This window comes from Elephantulus edwardii, unplaced genomic scaffold, assembly GCF_000299155.1.
Source record: "Elephantulus edwardii isolate Elephantulus edwardi_28Jun2011 unplaced genomic scaffold, EleEdw1.0 scaffold00502, whole genome shotgun sequence".
NCBI classification, from domain to species: Eukaryota; Metazoa; Chordata; class Mammalia; order Macroscelidea; family Macroscelididae; genus Elephantulus; species Elephantulus edwardii.
The window spans coordinates 470210-481015 of NW_006400252.1; the positions used below are offsets into that span (position 1 = coordinate 470210).

The window sequence follows — 10806 nt, forward strand, 5'->3', positions numbered from 1 at the left end:
CCCCCACCCCGAGTACACTTCTCTATGCAACCTTAATTCTGGATTCCTGTGCTAACCATAATACTCAATCATTTATCACACCGGGATTATTTTAACACACGCCCTTCACTGAGCCTCCTCCCTCCATAGACTGCCTTAGGTCCTCATGACCATCAGTGAAGTTTTCCAGGCTTGCTTTTTTCTGTTCACGCGGCACCACCTCTTGTCTACCTTTCCTTTTGGTTGCCAAATACATTAGGTAAAAGTTTGCGACCCGTTCAAGTTCCATTTTCTGCTAGACCACTCTGCTAGTTGGACTGCTCACTTCTTCCCAGCTCCTCTTACCTTGCTTGCCTGTGACTGTCACAGCCATTCACCTGGGTAGCCTGTGCTTAGAAGAGCCAGTCTTCCTTACCACGCATTGTCCCACAGATGGAATCAGGGAGTGCGGTGTCAGACTGGACACTGACATCCTCTTGAACCCACTCTAGCATATTTCCCAGAATATTCATTCCCACCTAGGTGTCTGAACCTGCAGTGACAACCAAGGAGAATTGAGTGCTCAACAGACCAGTTTTGGGGTTTGGTTTTTTTTGTTTGTTTGTTTGTTTTTTGAGGATAAATAATGATAGATTTAGTAGAAAGTTACATCCCCAAAGGAACAGATCTTCTTCCTTGAAAGGAGATAAGGCCAACAGGCCAGTTTTAGAGAACAGTTTTGGTTAAACTTCTCAACTCCAATGCAGTTTATCAAGATTTTTAAGAAGGAAGACAGACAGATGGTGGAGTTCATTGAAACTTGGCCTTATTGCAAAATAGTTTTTTGCATGTCTTCTGTGGCTGAATTTCCTTGTGTGTGACAGAAAACCATACACACTGTAGGCACTAATAAATTCTACTTAAATTGTAGTTTCATGATTTTAAAACGCTCCTAGCTGTTTTAAAACTATAAGAAACTCTTATAAACTACGAGAAACACTACCCATATATAGGACTTACAGTGCAAAAGACGGTTCTTAAAACCTCCATTTTCTGGTCTTTTGTGTTAAGCAACTAAGTTGTTAAATACCTTGTTTAAGTAATTGCCAAAATATCAGATACTTAAAATGTTGGGGAAACGGAAGCGAGTGGTATTGACAATTAAAAGACAAACTTGATATTATTAAGAAACTTGAGGAAGGCATCTCTTTCAAAAAACTCTCTGCGGTATATGGGATTGGCGAATCTACAGTTCGTGATATTAAAAAGAACAAAGAAAGGATTATAAACTATGCAAATAGTTCAGATCCTACCAGTGGGGTATCCAAATGTAAATCGATGAAATCATGCACATACGAGGAGCTTGATAGGGTTATGATAGAGTGGTTTAATCAACAGAAAACAGATGGAATTCCAGTGTCTGGAACAATTTGTGCAAAACAAGCCAAGTTCTTTTTTGATACTTTGGGAATGGAAGGTGATTTCAATGCATCACCTGGCTGGCTAACTCGGTTTAAACAGTGTCATGGTATTCCAAAAGCTGCTGGTAAAGGAACAAAGTTAAAAGGAGACGAAACTGCTGCCAGTGAATTTTGTGATAACTTTCAGCAATTTATTGAGAAGGAGAATCTACAACCAGAGCAAATTTATGGTGCTGACCAAACTGGGTTGTTCTGGAAATGTCTACCCTCAAGAACATTAGCTTTTGAAACTGAACAAGGTACTTCTGGGTACAGGTCAAGTAGAGAGAGAATCATTATTATGTGTTGTGCAAATGCCACAGGCTTACACAAACTGAATCTCTGTGTTGTGGGGAAAGCAAAAAAACCCTGTGCATTCAAAGGAACTGACCTTTCTAATCTTCCTGTAACTTATTTCAGTCAAAAGGGTGCGTGGATAGAACATTCTGTTTTCAGACAGTGGTTTGAAAAGTACTTCGTGCCGCAGGTACAGAAGCATTTGAAATCCAAGGGGCTTTTGGAAAAAGCAGTGCTGATTTTGGACTTCCCCCCATCACATCCAGATGAAGAATTGCTGAGTTCTGATGATGGCAGAATATCTGTGAAATATTTGCCACCTAAGTTTACAAGTCCAATTCAACCTATGAGCCAGGGAGTTTTAGCCACAGTAAAAAGATACTACCAAGCAGGACTGCTACAGAAGTATATGGATGAAGGAGTTGACCCAAAAATGTTCTGGAAGAACTTGACAGTGTTGGATGCAGTTTATGAAGTACCAAGAGCTTGGAATACAGTAAAATCAAGTACCATAACCAAAGCATGGAAAAAACTTTTCCCTGGCAACGAAGAGAACTCAGGTGTGAATATAGATGAAGGTGCCATTTTAGCAGCTAATTTAGCGACAGTTTTACAGAATACAGAAGATTGTGAACACAGAGATGTTGAAAATGTTGATCAGTGATTTGACACTCAGAGTAATGACTCAAGCTGTCAGGTTCTAACTGACAATGAAGGTACTAAGGTCCAGGCCAAACCTGCTGAGCAAAAGCCTTCCAGAAAGACTAGAAAAACAGAACTAAATTCAGAAAAACACATTAGTCACAAAGCTGCACTTGAATGGACTGAAAATTTACTGGATTATCTAGAACAACAAGATGACATGCTTCTGTCTGATAAATTGGTATTACGGAGACTTCGGACCATAATGAGAAGAAAACAGAAGATCCAAAATACCAAAAACCTTTCATAGTGCTTTTAAATGTTTCATTGTGTCTTTGTGACTCTTTTATCTGCAGTAGAACTTGGATATCTTGTCTTAAGGGCTGTCAACACCAAGCCAAATAACATTCTACACATCATCTTAGTTAGGGTTGACTCTTACTTGGATTACTTAAATGACAGCTCTTTGATGTTGACACTAGTAATTGAGCGTTGACATGTAACTTTTCTGTTTACTGTTTCTAATCTGTATTATATTAATTAGATCATAAAGTATCTGAGGTCAGGGATTGTGGGTCTCTTCTGTGCCTGAATTTCACTGTAACAGAAAATCAGTCTTACTGTTGGCACTTAATAAATCCTACTTAAATTGTAAAAAAAATTATATTGATTTATTTACAAAGTTTGAGTATATTGTTTTTTCCACAAAAGTTCCTTCCCTTTTCCTTCACCCCACCAACCCATCGAATTGTACAATCCTACAATTAACACCCTACCCCCATCACATCCTCACCCCTCTATTTCCACCCTCCTTCTTCCCTTGGATCCTCATACTCATTCTACAATAATGATTTTATACAGAATTTTTCCTTGTGGGACTGAGTTAGTTCACTCAGCATAATGCTTTCCAGTCCCTCCCACTTAGGTAGTAAAGTAACTTACAAAATCATTACTCCTGCGTGGTGCATAGTATTCCATTGTGTGAATGTATCAAAACTTCTCAATCGATTCATTTGTGATTGGACATCTGGACTGTTTCCATGTTTTTGTGATGATGAATAATGCTACTATGAACATTGGTGTACAAGTTTTCATTTGAGCCTCGGATCTCATTTTCTCAAGGTATATTCCAAGCAATGGAATAGCTGGGTCATATGGAATTACTATGCTCAGCTTTTTGAGGGAGCACCAAAGTGCCTTCCAGAGTGGTTGTACCATTGTACAATCCCACCAACAATGTAAAAGAGTTCCTATCTCACCACATCCTCTCCAACATTTATTACTTGCTGTCCTGTTAAACTTTGCCAGTGCTACTGGAGTGAGATGGTATCTCATTGTGATTTTAATTTGCATCTCTCTTATGTAATGCAAGTATTTTATGAATCTTCCTTCATTCCTGATACAGACTGAATAGGTGAAAGGATATAATCTTAATGCATACATTTCCTGATTTTAAACTATGCACTATCTCCTTGTTTGAATTACTGCCTCTTGGCTCATGTGCATGAGCACAATTTAGGATTCTGGAATTTCTATTCTTTTCAATGTTACCTACAATTTATCATGACTCAGAGAGTTGAAAGTCTTTTCGTAATTTACAATAGGCAAGTAAACATCTTTCTGATATTCTCTGCTTTCAACCAAGATCCATCTGACATTAGCAATGATATTCTTTTTCTTACAGCCTCTTCTGAAACCAGCTTTGATGTCCTATTTTGCTATTTTTCAACAATATTCGGAAACATTTTACTTGAGTATTAGTGACGTTATTTGATAATTTCTTCATTATATTGGATCACCTTTTATAAAAATGGGCATATTTATATATTCTATGTTTGTTGTCATTGTTGTTAGGTGTCAATGAGTCACATATGACTCATAGTCACTCTTCCCACAACAGATTGGAACCTTGTTCTATCCTGTGCCATCTTCACAATCTCTGACCATTGCTGTAGTTGCTGTGTCAATCCACCTGGCTGAGGGTCTTTCTCTCCTTTGCCATTCCTCTACGTTTCCAAGCATGATATCTCTCTCCAAGAAATAACCTCTTCTAACAACATGCCCAAAGTATGTGAGATAAAGCTTTGCTGTCCTTGTCTCCAGGGAGCATTCTGGCTGCACCTTCTTCAAGATATATCTGTTCTTTTGACAGCCTGGGGAATGTACAGTACTCTTCTCCAGCATCATTTCAAAGGCACTGATTCTTCTTTTGTCATCCTTATTCATTATCCAGCTCTCAGATGCATAGCAAGTGACTGAAAATACCATGGTCTGAATCAGGCACACCTTAGCCATCAAACTAACATCATTGCACCTCAGTCATCCCCAATGAAATGTCTCCTGATCTCCTAATTGCTGGTACCATGTGTATTGATTCTTAGTGATCACATACTTTATGTTTTCAAAGTTTGCCTTGATTGTTTTATGCTTTAGAACTTCTGTTACACTGGAAAGTTTCTATCTTAAACACATTTTCAGGACATCAGAACTGCTAGAAAGTCTTGCACGCTACCACTCTAAGTGGTATAACTTTCAGCAAGTTTCTTAGCCTTTGACAGCTTCAGCTTCTTCATTTGCTAGTGGAAATGAACATGACCACCTCAAATATTGTGTGTGTGTGTGTGTGTGTGTGTGTGTGTGTGAAGATTACATTCTAGTAAAGATATAAAAAGTACTTTACTTACCTCCTGACAACACGGCCAAAGCATGTGAGATGGAGTTTCAAAATCCTTGCCTCCAAAGAGTAACTTGTTTTCATCCTGTCCAGGACAGACTGGTTTGTTCTCTTGGCAATCTCTGGTATGCTCAATATACTTCTCCAGCACTACAAATCAAAGGCATCAATTGTTCTTCTGTCATCTTTATTCATTGTCCGGCTCTCAGATGGATAGCTAGCAATTGAGAAGACCATTGCCTGAATCAGGCACACCTTACTCTCCAGACTGACATCTTTGCTCTTTACCACTCTAAAGAGAGCCCTGATAGCAGACTTTCTGAAAACAACTATTCTTTTGATTTTCTAATTGCTGTGCCAAGAATGTTGATTGTGAATACAAGCAAGATAAAACTGTTAACAGCCTCAATCTTTTCTCCATCTATTTTGATACTGACATTTGGTCTGGTGGTGAAGATATTTGTTTATTTGATATTGAGATGTAATTTATATTGAAGGCTAAATTCTTTGACATTCTGAAGCAAATGCTTCAAATTATCCTTAGTTTCTGTGAGTAAGATTGTGCTATTTGCATAAATCAGTTTGTTCATAAATCTTCCTCCAATCCTGATGCCTTGTTTTTCTTCATAAAGTCTAGTATCCTGAATGATCTGTTCTGTAAATACACTATATGATTTGTTCTTTATATGGATTACATGTGTTTCAGTTGGTAGCCAAACACAATAACCATTTGATTTACCGGGGATTACAATTAAGAAAATATTCTTTTCTTTGGAAAAAAAGTACAGTATTAAGCACAAAGCAAACAATTAGTACGCATTTCACCGAGGAGCAGCAAGGTGGGCCTTGAGAGCAGAGCACAATGGTGTAACTGGAATGATGAAGACAAAGAAAGTGCATAACCAGCATTCCATCCTCTCCCCTCTGCCCACTTAGGAGATAGGTGAGAAGATGGGCTGCTCCCAGAGTAAGGGGCAACACCTGGCTCATATCACAACAGACAGGCTGTCTCTCCTTCATGAAGTCAGCCAAAGCCACTGTAATTTGAGGACCCTGTGAGCCATGTGCTGGCCCAGCATAACAGAAACCACATTCTGAGCTGCAGTGTACCTGATTGGGTATCATTGCACCAGGAACTGAAGTTAGTAAGCAGGACAGTCCACAGAGCTTGTGTCTCAGGGAACCAGAATAGGATTGTCCTCAAGAATATTTCATACAGGCCTTAGGAGAGGCTATAAAAGCCTCTGCATTTCATAAGGAGTAAATCTCTCTAGTGCCTGAATGTTTAAGACCTTTTGTTCAAGACAGATGTATATGTGTACAGATTCCTTCACCAGAGCTTTCTAAACATAATTTGCTTCAATGCTTGCAAGTACAATTCCTGAGATTACAGTCTCTAAAAAGAGAATAGTGAATAATATAACTGATTGATAATTTGCCCTGCAAACTGTAGTTTTTGCTGGCACTTTGCTCCTGTCATTATTGTAGTAATGTAAAACAGGAGCAGAAACCAAAAGCAAATAAGGAAGCTATTTATTCAGAGTTCTTGGGTGAGGTTCATTGTCCCGGGCCCAAGAGGGGCAGCAAGTGGCCAGGAAGTCACATATGGGGTGGGGGTGAACTGGTTTTTAACCAATCAGTGAGAAGGAGATGTCTCTTGGGAAAGGAAGTTGTTGTGGAGCTCACTGATTGGCTATGGCTGCTGTAAGCAAGGTAGGTTGTTGCTCAGGATTCAGTGAGTTAGCCCTGCAGGCCTATCAATTGCCTTTTTCTCCTCTATCACCCATCTCTCTCTCTTCTGCTCATTTCCTTAGCAGAGTTCCATGTTCTGGTGGCTCTAAGTTAAAGACCTATACAGAAGAAGCACCTGCCCCCTAACATTGTGCAACTAGCTAGAGCTTAATTTCCCTGTCCCTTTTGAGCTTACTCATCAACTCAATGGCAACATGCTTTTTGGTTTGCTTTCCTCAACACAGCTTCTTGAAAGTGTTGCTTCCTCTTCACCTTCCCTAAGTGCTGCCCCCTCCCACACCTCTCCACTCCAGGCTTATGCTCCTCCTTCCCCTCAAGGGAGATTGAGCCTTAAGCCTACCCATTTATTGTTGTCTCAATTGTCTTCTCTGCAGCACTCAGCAGCTCCTCCCTCTGTTCAGCTTGAAGTTGATTTTAGCTGATTTTTATTTATTTGTCTCTTTCTACTCCCATATTCTGGTCATTATTTCTCCTAGTCTCATTTGCTGTCTCTGGTTTCCTTCATGACTTCTGTAAGGTTGGCAGGCCTGAGGACATGGACCTGAATCCCTGTCTCACAGTGCTCACATTATCCCCATATCACCTTCCTCTCATCACATCCTGTAGCTAAAATACCACACACAGAGTGGTAGCCTAGTCCTTCCAGCATGGCCTCTCCTCAGAACTCCAGGCTCATCATGTCAACTAGATGGCTGATACCTTCAACTGTGTGTCTCTCTAGATTTTTTTGCAGTGTACTAGTTTCTTGGGGCTGCTTTAACAAATTGCTCTAAATCATACAGATTGAAACTTACTTCCTCACAGTTATGAAGGCTAGAAGTACAAAATCAGCATGTCAGTGGGGCCATGTTCTCAATTAAATATCTGGTGGAATAATCTTTTCTTGTCTCTTTTAGCTTCTGACACTTCTGGTGTTCCTTTATTTATGGCAGTATAATTCTAATTTCTGTGACTAGTATCACATGGCATTTTTCCCCCTGTGGGTGTCTCTGTGTCTGCTCCTTTTTTAAAAATAAAGGCATCAGTCATATTGGATTAGGGCACCCCCTGTTCAAGTGCGACCTCATAGTAACTAATTACATCTGCAAAGATGCTGTTTCCAAACTAGGCTACATTTATAGACATCAAGAGTTAGTACTTCAACATATCTTTGTTGGGGGACACAATTTCACCCCCATAATATCACCATAATATCCACTGTCCATCATCACATTGTTGTTATATGCCGTCAGGTCACCTGTGACATATAGAGACCCTATGTCCAACAATCCTAAACCTGCACTGTCTCGTGCCAATCTTATTGTCTCTGATACACCTATCTCCATTACTCCAGTCACTGAATCAATCCATCTCATCAAGGGTCTTCCTCTCCTGCACTGTCCCTCCACCCTCCCAAGCATGATGTCCCTCTCCAAGGACAGATCCCACCTTGCAACATGTCCAAGGTATGCCAGATGAAGCTTCAGAATTCTTGCCTTCAAAAAGCAGCCTGGTTTCACTCTCTCCAGGATGAACTTGTTTGTTCTCCTAGCGGCCCATGGAGTAGTCAATATTCTTCTCCAGCACCAAGCTCAAAGGCATTAATTTTCCTTCTATCATCCCTAGTCATGTCCAGCTCTATAGCAAGTAACAGCAAAAACCATGACTGACATTGTTGTTCTTCAGTACTTTGGAGAGGTGTCTGACAGCCGACTGTCCCAATGCAGTTCATCTTTTAATTTCTTGGCTGCTGGTATCAAGAGTGTTGATTGTAGAGTCAAGCAAACTGAAGCTGTTAACAATCTCAATCTCTTCACCATCCATCATGATGCTGCCAATCAGCCCAGTGGTGAGAATCTTTGTTTTCTTGATTTTTAGCTTCATTCCATATTGAAGGCTGCAATCCTTGACCTTCTACAGCAAGTGCTTCAGGTCCTCCTCAGTTTTCACAAGCAGGGTTGTGTTATTTGCATAACGCAGATTGTTGATGAGTCTACTTCCAATCCTAATGCCACATATCTCTTCATAGAACTCAGCGCTCTCAGATAATCTGTTCCACATATAGACTGAAAATATATGGATATAGAACACATCCTTGGCAAACACCTTTCCCAATTTTGAACCTTGCTCTGTTCAGCCCATAAGTAAGTGTTATTCAGGGTAAAAACCTAGCAGTATTCATTTTTGATACTCCTCTACTTCTTATCCCTATGTTTATCCCACCACTTTAATCCTTCAACAAAGTTCCAAAACGGCTCATTCTATAGATTTGCTCACTGCAAATCCTCGATTTCCTTCTTTATAATTCCACCATGCGGTTGATTCATAGTCACTTCCCACTTAGACTAAAGCAATAGTTTAATATCTGTTTCTATGCTTGCCCACAATGAACTTTTTCTTTACTGAGCAGCCGGAATGAGATTTTTTAAAAACCCTACATCAGAATGTATTAGTTATTTCTGTAATTGAAGTGTCTTTCATCTGCTATGTAAAATGATTGTCTGCGAGATACTATTCTAAAACTAAGCATCCAAATTAAGACAGACTAAGAAGAAGGATTGGCTATCCACTTCTGAAATATAACAGATCTTCAAAATTCCTATGTACAGCAGAGCACACTTAAGGTAGACAAACAGATATGGCAACTGAGGCTGAACCCTCAAATTTGGAAACACAAAGGAGGAGAAGGAACAGTTGTAAGAATAAACAAATGATTGGTGTGTGGAATGTGAGAAGCTTGAATGTAGAAAAAACTAGAAATTGTAAAGGAAGAAATGAAACACATAAATATTGACATATTAGGTATTAGTGAAATGAAATGGATTGACATGAGACATTTTGAATCAGACAATCACATGATCTACTATGCTGGAGGTGAAAAGGTGAGGAAAAAAATGGGGTCACTTTCATGGTTAAAAAGGCCATTTTTAGATCCATTTTGAAATATAATATTGTGAGCGACAGGATACTATCCCTATGCATACAAGGAAGACCTGATACTATTATCATTCAAATATATGTGCCAACAAACAGAACCAAAGAGGAGGAAATAGATGGTTTCTACCAACTGTTGCAGTCAGAAATCAATTGAACATGTAACCAAGATGCATTAATAATAATGGGTGACTGGAATATGAAAGTTGGGAACCAGGAAGAAGGATCAGTAGTCAGAAAATATGTACCTGGGATAGAAATGAGGCTGGGGATAGAATGATAGAATTCTGTACAGTCAATGATTCATTTATAGCAAATACCTTTTTATAAGAAATATAAATGCAGGCTATACACATGAATTTCACTTGATGGGATGCACAAGAATTAGATTGATTTCATCTGTGGAAAGAATTGCTGGAAAATTCAATATCAGCAGTGAAAAGCAGGCCAGGTGCTGATTATGGAACAGACCATCAACTGCTCATATGCAAGTTCAAATTAAAGCCAAAGAAGGTTAAATCAATCTACAGGAACCAAAATTTGATCTTGAGTCTATTACGCATGAATTTAAAAACCAAATGAGGAATCGGTTTGGGGCCTTGAACACTAATGAATGAAGACCAGATGAGGTGTGGGAAGATATCAAGAATATCATTCATGAAGAACGCAAAAAGTCATTACTAAGAAGGAAGAAGAAGAAAAGACCAAAATGAATGTCTGAAGAGACTCTGAACATTGCACTAGAGTGCCAAGAAGTCATAGCAAAGAGAAGAAATCAAGAAGTTAAGGAGCTAAATAAAAGATTTCAAAAGACAGCTCGGGAAGATAAGGGGAAAAATAATATAATGAAATGTGCAAGGAGCTAGAATCAGAAAATCAAAAGGACTGAACTTGTTCAGCATTTCTTAAGCTGAAGGACCTAAATAACATTCAAGTCATGAGTTGCAATGCTTAAGAATGCTATGGTCATATGCTATTGTATACTAATGAAGGAATTTTTTTCTTTTTTTTTTTTCTCTTCAGAGGGGGAAGCGAGCTGGTTGGGAGGGGTGGGCAGGGAGAAAATTGCGGCAATGAATGAATGGAAACCCAAAACCTCTGTAAAAAAAT

The 10806-nt window shown here is 39.2% G+C and overlaps 1 pseudogene; it reads left to right on the plus strand.

Annotated features, from left to right (window-relative positions):
* The first annotated feature begins 1085 nt into the window (after positions 1 to 1085).
* On the plus strand, positions 1086 to 2667 carry LOC102877398 (annotated as a pseudogene).
* The last annotated feature ends 8139 nt before the right edge of the window (positions 2668 to 10806 follow it).